At 34.9% G+C, this 9,776-nt stretch overlaps 1 pseudogene; it reads right to left on the bottom strand.

Moving 5' to 3' along the window:
- Positions 1 to 717: 717 nt before the first annotated feature.
- LOC113715613 (long chain base biosynthesis protein 1-like) lies at positions 718 to 8,581 on the bottom strand (annotated as a pseudogene).
- Positions 8,582 to 9,776: the final 1,195 nt, after the last annotated feature.

The following is a 9,776-nucleotide window of genomic DNA, read 5'->3' as shown; positions in this document are numbered from 1 at the left end:
ATTAAGGATGCTATGATAATTTTTTTTTTTTGTCGTGAAATTCAAACTTCTTTTGGATTTATAAAATCTTTATGGATTAGCTCATTGGCTGGTTGTTTAGCTTCACTAGATTTTGTGAATGTGAAAAATATATGACATGAGTTTGAACCTATTCGAATTAGGTCCAATACCATTTTTTTTTTGTGTAAGCCAAGCATGAGCAGCAAAAAAATCTGAGCTTCACTGAATTGAATTTGACTTAAAAGAATGATATTTTATATGAGCTAAATTTGAGCATGTCAGCTCACATAGCTCAATTGACAAACCTACTTGGATGGATGCATATGAAAAAGATTTGAAGAGACTGCCGCTACATTTCCTCATCCATAGATATCATACTCTGATCTCTACTTTTTGGCCTTACATATTTATTCTAGTTTTGTCACATCACTGCTATGGCAGACTTGGTACTGACTTCTTCCTTGCAAACACTAATTGTGTACTGCAAGAGTAATCACTAATAGATGTCCAAGTAAATATTATTGGTTTCATATTTTGCAATAGGGTTCTGTATGTAATCAACTACTAAGAATCACGAGCTAGAAAGCAAGAATTGTTCAGATATCACATTTAGAGTTTGGTGCTCTCTACCATTTTGAAATGGTTTGATAAAGCAGATTTTTGATCTGATGCTTGCTATGTAGTTTTAAGATGGAGACACCCAAGAAAGCCAAGAAATAGAAAATAATGACGTTTAACTTGAACATCGATATGTACATTGAATATCACTTCAAAACCACGTTCTTCTGTTATCCTCTTTCCGGTGCTCAGGGGCAAAAAAGTTTTACACCACAAAGATCTAAATAGCTTGGATCTGTCAAAATTGTACCATCTTAGCAGTGCTATTGAACTCGGAAATAAGAACCAAAATCAACAACAGATTCAAACTGCCCATGCATCCTCTCTTCAAATAAACTTACACTCTTCCTGCCATTTCTGCTTGCATGAGAAGATCACTGAATTGAAGGTCCAGCACCGGATCTGAAATCCTTGCTCCAATTGAAAAGACCATGCCAGGCTTCAAGTTTGGAACATCTAATCATGACCATTTAAAGCCAAAGCTGCAACTCTCTTCAGTGATTCACCTGCTTTCATTAAGTCATCTTCCGTATGAGCAGCAGAGACAAACAATCTTATGCCCACGGGCAATTTGCATTTGTCAAGAGTTGATCTTCTTGAGGTAGCGACCAAAACAGAGTCTTCCTTAAGTACCTGCACGCACTAGATTTATTACAACTTTGATTTTCAAGATAAAGGACAGATCAGGGGTGTGGTTTCCAAGTTACAGGATTAAACTAAATCAGGTAGACCAATTAGGAAAGTCATAATATTTACTGGATGAGGCAAAGAACAAAAACTTACATGTTGAGCTATATCTTCAAGCACCTGAAGGTCACCTTTCAAGGAACCCGTTGACTTCTTTAATCGGAGAAAAACAATCGGAGATGCCGGATCACTTGCTATCTCAAGCCCTTGAATATCGGATAGCCCTGCAAGCAATGTATGAAATGAAGAGCATATTTTTCATAGTTGTAGGATGCAAGGTAAATAACAAGAATTGAAAAATTGAACGAACCTCTACATAGTGTGCCAATATTTTTCTTCAGTTTCATGATAAGATCAGGATTTTCTTCCAGGATATCAATTGCAGTAATTGCAGCACTTGCTAGGTAAGGGGGCAAAGAAGCAGAAAAGACATAACCAGAACTGCTAAGCCGCTGCCCAAAATATGCATTGGGTAAGCATTAGTGCAAAGACCTTAACATCTCAAGGAAAACTCTTACTGAATGTAGAGTATTAGTAATTTTATGTGTTGCACTAAACCCTCTTCAATGCAAGAATTGTAATTTACAACATTAAACAGATAAAGTATACATACTTGGTGGTCAATGACTCTTGCACTCCCAGTGCATACTCCTCCCTCTGTTGCCAATGCGTGCCCCATAGCCGCCGTTATGATATCAATCTTGCCAACCTACAAGCGGACACAAATATAAAACCACAAACAGGGACCTTTAACTAATTTAACTTGGAATAAATACAAAGTCATTACCGGAACTTTGCAGTACTCAGTTAAACCTCTACCAGAACTACCAAGCACACCCATTGAATTGCTCTCATCCAGTAAAACGCGGAAGCAATAATTTTCCTTGAGTCTAATGATTTCATCTAAGGGAGCGATTTGGCCAGAATTCTGTAATTAAGCTAAGCCATTCAGAATAACACATCATTCGTCAAATAGAAGCTAGTCAGGAAAAAAATCAGCAGTTAGCATGTTAAGACATGAAAAACACAAAGAAAAGAAAAGAAAAGAAAAGAGCAACATCAGCCAGTGGGCTTCTACCCAGACCATTTTCCTAACATCACACAGGACAGCCATTAGTGCTACTGATATGCGCCATACTACCCACTAGATTTCATGATGGACCGTTATGCCATATCATGTGTAGTAAGTATTACTTGCTCGCCAAAATTTGCCTGCCATGTATCTAACGTACACCTGTGCATTAATGCTTTTACCAGACATGTCAACATGACCCCATCTCGTTGTCCTCTCCTGTGAATAACACACACACACACACTCTCTCTGTCTCTCTCTCTCTCGCCCTTGTGTTACTTTGTCTATTTCTGTCTACTGCCTTGATCAGAGCCAAATTTATGCAATGCCTCTTTAACGGTTTACAACTAAAAAGATAAGAAATACTTTTAACAACTCAGCAACTTGGGACAATGCAGAGTGAGGAGAGAAATTTTCATCAAGATGAGTGAGAGGGCAAAGGGAATATCATACTAGATATCGATTGCTTCTAAGACATGATGGACAACGCAGAGTGAGGACAGAAATTTTCATCAAGGCGAGTGAGAGGGCAAAGGGAATATCATGCTAGATGACATGTTTCTAAGACATGACATGTTTCTAAGGGAATATCGATTGCTTCTAAGACATGACATGTTTAAGGATGGTTAATGGATGATGTCACAACAAACTGAATAATACCTGATACACTGCTTCAACCACAATATAGCGCCTCAGCTTCTCTGCACGCTTGTTCCCTTTGGTGACCTTCTCTAGCATATCTCTTAAAGACTCCATGTCATTGTGTTTGAAATATACTACTGTACTTCTGGAAAGCTGAAGGCCATTTTGAATTGCCCAGTGCACACCCTCATCCCTGCAAGAGCAACAATCCCTTTGAGAACTCATACAAAACCTTTCAGACAAATTATTGTGATAAATTTGCAAGTCAACAGCTGAAAGAAACAGATATACAAAATTTGGATGAATCATGACAGACTAACATCATGTAATGATGATTGATGCCTTGTACCATGAGGGAACGGGTAGACAAGATATAACTATCACATAAATAATATCCAACATCATTGCTCAACAGGGTGGCTAATATATGCAACAAAGTAGCATGAACGAAAAGAAGAATAAGATGATGATGATAAGAGACAGAAAAAATTAATTAGGAAAGCAGGAGGAAAAAGTCAAAAGAAGTGGCAAAGAAACAGAAGATAACCAAAACTTTGAAAGGAAGAGATGTTTCAGTACCTAATATTTATCAGCAATTCTACTAAGACATTTTAATCCCCTTTACATAGTGCCATTAATGATATGTACTTGGACTCAGATCCCCAAGCAAAGAAACATCAGTAGATGATTAATTCCTGCTATTCATTAATGAGTTAAAAACAGAAAAATCAGAAACACTCACGCAACAATGACATCTCCCTTCTTGCAAAATGCTGGAATGGCACTAAACATGGTGGAAAGTCCATAAGAGTAAAGTATGGAATCTGGAGTGCCCAAAAACTTTGCTATTCTGGCCTCACAATCAAGGTGGACATCTGTACCAAAGATTAAAAGATAATTGAGTGTCACAATGCCAAGTTAAGGGAGAAAATTTCAACCATGCTCATTGCAGTTCTGTAAATGATTAAATTAATTTATACCTATTGTTCCATAAAATCCACGAGGACCACAAGAACCGACACCATATTTCTCCAATGATTTTGTACACGCTTCCTGTTGCGCAAGTTAGGAATAAGGGATCTGTTTAAGAAAATTCAACAGCACAAGATACCATTGACAGGAAAGGTAGCTTCTCGTTACAAGTAACTTGCCATGTCCGACTAATCCTAGGTAATTTGCTGAAGCAAAGTTAATAACTTCTGTGCCATTAATTAATGTATGACCCTGCAGCACTGCAAAGATACACCTGTTAATCACAATGTAGTCTTAACTGCAGTAAAATCAGAAATTGAGATACTCAAAGGAATTGTTTACTTAAACAAGTGAAGCATCACTGCTTTATTCATCACCTGGAGTCATACCATCACAGAACCAACTATTGGAATGAGGCCATTGAAACAGATGGACCCATTTCATTCAATAAAAATCAGTTAAAATTGCATATTTCCTGTCACACTTACTTTACTTATACTATCCTTTTCCTTGACAATTTCCAGACAAAATTCTATACTTCTATTTACTCCTTAAAAAAAAGTCCAACTTTACTAACCATGGTCCTCACAAAAGCCAAACTTGAACATGAAATTACTATGTAGAGGCAGAATAGCCTGGCTTTACCTCTCCAATATCGGATGTTCATATCTCATCTCATCTGTCATTTTAGGAATTAGAGGCTCAGGAACCCATTCATCACATAGCTCATCAATCTCCTGAAAATTATCAAAGTAAAGTGCACTTGTCAGATCAGCCTGGTGAACACACATTAGAAGACGGAGACACCAAAATGTTAAGAGGTTGGATCCAGTCACAAGACATAGAATAATTCTTTCATGCAATTTAGGCTCCACAATTTTGTGCAAACTTCACCTTTGTATACTTTTATTGTGATAAGACAGGTAAGACCACATGCAGTGTAGCCCACCTTCTCATGGTCGGTTTTCTTTAAAGACAAAAAAAAATGTAAACTAATATCAATTAGTGAAAAAAGAGACACAAATTGAATTATTTTCAGACGCGCATGCGAGAGAGAGAGAGATTGCAACTTTAACATCATATAAATAGATACATATTAGGGCAAAACAAACTTACCATCTTTAGATGCACTACAAGTTCAAATATATGCACTTTGCAGTCTTTCTTTTCTGAAGTGTACCAACTTGATTGCATTTGGCTGAAGAAATCTTTCATGCTTCTCTCTCTCTCTCTCTCTCTAAAAAAAATTCCTTGCTTTCATACAATGTGATATCTTTCTTCTATATCTCTCCAGAAAGGTTTATGTCTAAAAAATGCTATGATTCTACTCCTTTAAATCCTAAGACTCTCGGAAAGAAAATTTGGCATAGATGAATCTACCAAGCATCTTAGTCAAGAATGTTTGACACCAAAATTCCCACTCTAAGACATGATATGGATAAAGACTGGTCCAGAAAGAACATATACACCAGCCTTATGAGAACAGAGTAACATACATCAACAGAATCTTACAACATTCCTTTTAAGCAATAAACAAGCAATTTTCCTATAGACACATGCAATTCCAGTATCAACAACTTTACATCCAACTCTGAGTATTACTGCAGCCTAATAGCAACTCTCTTACCAGAAAAAGAATCAACACATGGAAGTGAAGGAGAAAGAGAAAAGCCCAGATCAAATTCTTTTTCTTTGTCTCAAAGGGAGCAACACAACCTAGGCCAACTGAAAAAGTTCAAAAAATGAAAAAAGAAAGTCCTTTGGCAGCTAGGCATCCCTGACAAACCTTCTTTGTCAATGGTCTTTTAGGTGGTTTATAACTCTTCTGCGAAAGAAGAAAAACAATGACCACAATGAGAAGACCCTCCACAAATAGATGCCCTACAAGGAAATAGGAAATGTTATAAACCTCCGAAAAGAGGAGTAACCATTTGAGCTTTATCTGGTTTCATGACAAACCTCCAATATTCACTCCAAAGACAACAGCTCTTGCAAAAGGAGCATCAAAAACAAAAGTGAGCCAATCCGATGCAGCTTTTAACATATCCATAGCAATTGATGCCATTGTCCTTAGCTAAATTGCATAAATACAAGGAAGCAGCATTCAACCTACAAAGAAGTAAAAAGAAGGACAAACCAAAAAAATTATCATATTGGTATCTACAAATTAAAGGTTGACTGATGGCCTAAAATGATAATGTCACCATCTGAAGCATAAAAAATAACAGATATATCTTGTTAGACATGAAAATCATCTAATATTCTCAACTTAGTAATGAATATATCCAACTCTTTGGGGTTTGGGATTGGCAATAAGCATCCTACTTCTCCTAGTGACAGATATCTAGATAGATTCTTCATCTCCTTTACTTTTCTGCACATTCAACTAAAAGAAAGGAGATTTAAAACTGAAAGATATTTTAACTGCCCTTGAAGATGCAATGTCAGCATTACACTAGAAATTGCACCTCAAGGTCCGATAGCCGTAACACATTTCGACAAAGACACCATAAAATTTTGAGATTCTTTATGGTCTAAATGTCTGTAAAAATCCACCATACAATAGTCTTGATTATTTCTCTAATCCAGAAAAAGTTATATACGATGAGTTTCATTGTCATAAGCTATCAAAAACTTACTAAATGAGGCCTACAAGGCTTTCCAATCATGTGCAGTATAGATATGTTTGAACTTTAAATCCCATAAATCTAGCTTATAGTAATGCTCCTGTTTTTAACTAATTCTGCAATCGAACTTAGCTTCATCTTACATTATTGTAAATTTAGTGCTAATAGCAATTAGAAACAGAATTACAAGCATAAAGATGAGATGTTTCTAGCCAGTGCAATAACTCCAATATATTCTTGCAATTAAACCATCCGACCTATATGATCAAGATCACATCCAATCAAACAGTAGCTCCTACAATGATTCATGAATGTGAAAAAGAGAAAAACCAGGAACATATTTGGGCAAATTGTAACACTTTGAAACTGGTGATAACAGTGAATTTAATCAGATCATATCAATCACTCAAGTAACAATCACATTCTAACATTTTCACCAAAAACTAACACTAATCAACAGCTTAGGAAAATTAAATCTAGTTAAACAGAGGAATTTTAGTGCAGGAGAATAATACAAAAGAGAAAGAGTTAATTTTATTAGTCTGTTTCATTTTTTTCTTTTCTGCACAAAAGAAAATTAAGTTTAATGCCTTTTATAGTTAAAAATCTTTATCAATTAATTTTGTAGTTATTACGTCTGACAAAGTTTGGCTGTTCGACCAGTAAACCCAGTGAACCAGCCACTTAACTGAGTTGGGTTTTTAATTTGATGGAACAAACAAAATGACCCAATAGGTGAAGCTGAACACATTATTTTTGATAAACATTTTTGTACCTCTTTAAATGTTTTGGATTTAAAAGACAACCCATTAGATGTAGTGACTGCAGGCTGTGTTATGTTGCTTGTATAAAATTATTTATTCAATACTTCTGAACTTTTGAAAGTCTTTGCTATCAGGTAAATCATTCTCCTAATCTCATTTTAGTATTTCTTTTATTTTTTTTGGTATAAGATTATAAGAACCAACAACAATGGCAATAATAAAAGCCAATCACAACTCAAACTGGCCCACAAATTGTGGAAATTAAAACTCAATGAGAGAGATTTATGACAGTGCATCAATAGAATCAGAAACTCATCGTTTAGCAACGGGACAGCAGCATTCACATTTTGCAATCCTAATTTCTGTAAGAAAGAAAGCAGCTACCTTTTCTATTTTTCGTCTAAAAGCATCAACGAATCGAAATACAATAAACCAGAAAATACTGCTGTATCACTTTTGTTCAAGTTTATGTGAAAAAATCAGAATGTGCCCAAAATTTTTTACCAGTCAACCTGAAAATAAAGGAGAAGCTATTGCCTAAAATCCTCTACAGGTATATGAACAGTAAACCCAAAAATAATGCCATTTTACTCGCAGTTTCTATCCAAATCCATGTAAAACAGTCAGAACAAACCAAACATTTTCTATCAAAAACCCGAAAAGAAAGTAGCTTTCTTAATGTATTTTCGTCTAAAAACCTCTACTGAATAATTAACCATTAAACAGAAAAGATTGCCTGATCAATACCTCTTTATATTCCAATCAATAAAAATAACCAGAACACGCCCAAAATTTTTGTCAAAAAACCAACAACCTAACCCCAAGGCAATGGGCTCATATCGAAATGCAAATTGCAGTCTTAATTAATCAACTCACAATTTTCGAAACAATTAATAAACTAACCAACCACAACTTAGAGCACATTGTGAAAACCAATCAAACCAGAAAAAAAAAAAAAGAAAGAAAATTCAAATAAAAAAGAAGAAAACTTTGATATCCCAGAATCCGATAATTAGCAGAAGGGATCAGAAGATGCGGAGGAAGAAGATTACCTGGGACATTGACGATACTGGTCTGTGCAAGAGGAGACTATTGCGTAGAGCTTGACGCTCAGAGTCTCAGACGCTGATCATTTTGCTTCTGGGGTACAAGTAAGTGAAAAACAAAAGCAAGGGGGCTACCATGCAAATGATAAAGAAAATGTAAGTAACTAGTTATTTAAAGGGATAATTTCAGAGACTTTCCCTGAGGTTTCTGATTATTTTACTGGCCTCCTTCCAAGTTTCAAACATTATACTAATATCTCTTGAGATTAATTATAGTGTAACATTTAGATCCAATCAATAATTAAAAAGTAATATTAAAAGAGAGAAAATAATGTGATTCCATCGTGCCTTTCATTTACTATATTAGTTAATTAATTTAATACTAGCTCATACATTAAAGGAAATTTTGATAGAAAACAGTTTATGTAACATCATTAGCTGAAATACTAGTATTGCCCTTACTTAAATGTTAAATCAAACGATAACTTAAGCTACCTTATACAAAACTATTAGGGTATTACATGGATAAATACAACAACCACAAGGCAATAAAGTGGATATTTGTGCAAATCGCAAGGGAATTAAGTAGATATTATGATTTCATCACACACACTTTTAAAACGCGTGTAGTCTAGTTTACCATAACTGATTATGCTTTTCTTCTATTTTTCACTTTAGATAAAAGTATAGGAGGATTATATAGTTATTTTGAAATTTAGAGTTGTCTGGCATTATACAAAATCATTGGAAGTTTGTATGTAATTTACCCAAAGATATTTCATTACTTTTTACAGATGATTATTCAAATTATACATATGTATATATGATGAAAACAAAAAATGAAGCTTTTGATAAATTTAAAAAATATAAAGCTGTTGTTGAAAATCAAAAAGGGCAAAAGCATTAAGGTCCTTCTCTATCGAAGATGAATATTTTCCAGATTCCTTTTCTTTGTATTACGAAGAAAATGGAATAATTCATTAACGGTCTGCTTCTTATTCTTCTTAGCAAATTGACTTGGGTTAAAGGAATAATAGAACTGAGCAGACATGGTGAATTCTATGCTTTTGAACTCTAATTTGTCATTGACTCTTTTGGGATGAAGCTTTATACACCACTTGCCACATTCAAAATAAAGTTTCATTAAGAATATTTATGGTTTCACCTTATGAAGTAAATGTAATCTGAATTATTTGAAAGTGTGGTGGTATATTGCTTTTTATAAAATTCCTGAGCCTTGTAGAAGCAAATTAGGGCCTAGAGGAATTAAAAAGTGTCTTTGTTGGGTATGCTAAAAACTCAAAAGCATATAGATTACTAGACCTAGATTATAATGTCATTGTGGAAT

This window comes from Coffea arabica, chromosome 11c, assembly GCF_036785885.1.
Source record: "Coffea arabica cultivar ET-39 chromosome 11c, Coffea Arabica ET-39 HiFi, whole genome shotgun sequence".
NCBI classification, from domain to species: Eukaryota; Viridiplantae; Streptophyta; class Magnoliopsida; order Gentianales; family Rubiaceae; genus Coffea; species Coffea arabica.
The sequence above is the reverse complement of the archived record's forward strand: the minus strand, read 5'-3'. Positions and strand labels throughout refer to the sequence as shown.